At 50.3% G+C, this 2,749-nt stretch overlaps 1 pseudogene; it reads right to left on the bottom strand.

Annotated features, from left to right (window-relative positions):
• Nucleotides 1-810: 810 nt before the first annotated feature.
• Esrrb-ps1 (estrogen-related receptor beta, pseudogene 1) lies at nucleotides 811-1,936 on the bottom strand (annotated as a pseudogene).
• Nucleotides 1,937-2,749: the final 813 nt, after the last annotated feature.

Genomic DNA, 2,749 nt, shown 5'->3' with positions numbered 1-2,749 from the left:
CAGCTGGGTCTTCTCTCTATCTATCCTACACCCCAACGTAGGCTGCTGATCTTGAGTAAGAGTACCCAAGTGCCATCTGATGGGGCCAGGTCTGGAATTCTTCATTGATTTCTAGACTGGCCATGCCTAAGAGAAGGAGAAACAGGCAAGGAGCACTAGGTACAGAACCCAACATTTTTCTGAGCCATTGAGTTCCCACATGTCCTGGAGTTACCTTTTCTTGAGCAGGAAGCAGGGAAGGGGATTCTTGTGAATGAGGATGTGGTTACTCTAGCAGGATTATCTACTGATGTACTAGGACAAAAAAGGAAAGGAGAAGGGGAGGGTGCCAGCTAGACTGAGGATGTACAGAGCCTCAGGAGAGACCAGAGAGACCTCCTGCCCCAAGGATCTGCCCTCAGTGACACCAACACCTTCAGGAACACCCAATCAAGTTTCTTGGATCCTGGGTACTAAGCACTGCTCATCCAGGTACCTCCAGATCCTAAATAGAGGGTGGTCAATAAATGGATTCCTTGCAAGAAGGAATGCTTCATCGGGTGGTCTCTAGCACTAAGGGAAGTCAGCCCTGGCCTAAGCCTTAGCACTGCCCATGGAAAAGGAAAAAACTAGCAGAGAATATGCAGATGACAGATGAGCCCCACTGCTCTAACCCTCCCATCTCCATCTCCCCATTTGCTGCCCCCAGAAGTCTGCACATGGCCTTCTTCTAGGACAGCTCGGAGCCCCAATGCAGGTGTGAAAAAGTCGAGGCTGATGGCTGTGGAAGTCTCCACATGGATCGTGTCCATCTGTCTATGTGCTGGGCCATCACACCTCAGCCTCCAGCATCTCCAGGAAGAGTTTGTGCATAGGCATTTGGCCCTGCAGTTTCACACTATAGAAGTGCTGTGTGGCTATGGCTGCTGTCTGCCACAGCAGGGGACCTCCATGGCTCCTCATGGTACTAGCTCAGCTCACAGTCCTATAATGCCTTATGCAGAAGGTCCTGAAGCTTCTGCACAGCCTCCAGGTCCTCAATGTACACTGAATCTGATTTGGCAAGGGTCAGGGCCTTGAACATCACAAGCTCTTCCTCTTCTACCTTGAGCTTCTTGTACCTATGTACCAGCTGAAGGGTGGCTCAGCAAAGCTCCAGCATCCCCACCAGTGGAGAATGCTCCTCATCCATCATATAGTCCTCTGCATATGCCTGTTTGTCATTGTAGGGCAGTGAGTGGTTCACGGTGCCCAGGATGAGACTCCCCATCCCGGCACTCTGCAGCAGGCTCATCTGGTCCCCAAGTGACAGACTGGAGAAGTCTACGATGTTCTTGGCTCAGCTAATGAGGACCACAAGCTCCTGAGCTGCCAAGTCACAGAGTAATGGGCAGGGCCTTGATATCTCCCTCAGGTATATCACCTGGAGGCATAGCCTACACTTGTCAAGCTCAGCCACCAGTAAATAGGAGACAATCTTAGTCAATGACTTTTTAGCAGGTAGGGAAATCTGTAAGCTCAGGTAGGGACTCTTCTCCAAATCTAGCTGTCCCTTGTACTTCTGGCCGCCTCCAAGCACCTGGTCAGCATGCACACTTTTCTTCAGCATCCCACTTTGAGGCATTTCCTGAATTGGCAGACCTGACAAAACTTTTACCTCTGTTTGGTGATCTCACACTTGTTGGTGGCTGGGCAGCTGTATTTGATGTTTCCTTGAATGGTTCTCTTGAAGAACGTCTTGCAAGCCTTGTAGGAGGCCACTCTGTAATGGTAGCCAGAGGCAATGTCCTGGCACATGATGTACAGGGGCTTGTGGATGGTGTTTAGCATGTACTAGCCCTTGACGGCCGAGTGCTCTATGATACCAATTGCTCTGGTGGCAAGGGTTGCTTCCCAGCCCTGCACCTGCAAACATAGTCAACACATCCAGACCATTGGCACAGGTGCCCAGTGCCATGCCAAAGTCACCACTGGCATCCAGCGAGCCTCTGGGGCTGTGGTGGCTGGGGGTATCAATGCCCGAGGACAGGCTAGATGGCTGTGTCTTGATGAAGGAGCTGCAGCTAGAGTCCAGGTGCCTGACTTCAGATGAGCCGTCAGAAATTTGCTTTTAAGGTGACTAAAAGCTAAAAGAACCAAAGAAGGGGATCATTATAGACATCCCCAACCATTCAGAGGCCAAACTCCATTAGAAGAGCTGGTAGCTGTCGTCATGGCTTATTGTTTGGCAGGAGAACACTGGGCTCTGCCAGAGTCTTGTTCCAATGACAGTCTAGGTAGATAGCACATAGCCCCTCCAGTGTTTAGCAGCTTCAGCAGTTACCATGGCCAGAAGCTTGAAACCTGCCCTGTCTTGCCTGGAGAGTGGGGAGAAGGAGCCTTGAAGATTTCATCACTAACCCACCATTTCAGAATCAGAAATAACACTGTAAAATCCAAATCTATTCTGTGTACCAAGAGCTAAGAAAAATCCTGGCCAGCACCCTTACCTCCATTGTGATCTTGGGGCAGTCTTTTCCCCAACTCCTCAGGCTATGACACATATATCAAGGTCCCATTTTCATCTGAGCCACTGCATCAGGAGCTGGGAGAATGAACATTGCAACCCTGATGCTCCAGGGCTACAGCTGAGTTCCACAGCTCCAGAATACAGCTGCAAAACCTACTGATACCCACACTCTGTTACCCTGATCAAGGGGAGGTTTCCTCCTGACTCTGCAGCCACCAGTGGTGAAACAGAGCCTAAAGTTCCCCAGTTTCAACAATGAAT

This window comes from Rattus norvegicus, chromosome X (assembly GCF_021556685.1).
Source record: "Rattus norvegicus strain SHRSP/BbbUtx chromosome X, alternate assembly SHRSP_T2T, whole genome shotgun sequence".
Classification (NCBI taxonomy): domain Eukaryota; kingdom Metazoa; phylum Chordata; class Mammalia; order Rodentia; family Muridae; genus Rattus; species Rattus norvegicus.
The sequence above is the reverse complement of the archived record's forward strand: the minus strand, read 5'-3'. Positions and strand labels throughout refer to the sequence as shown.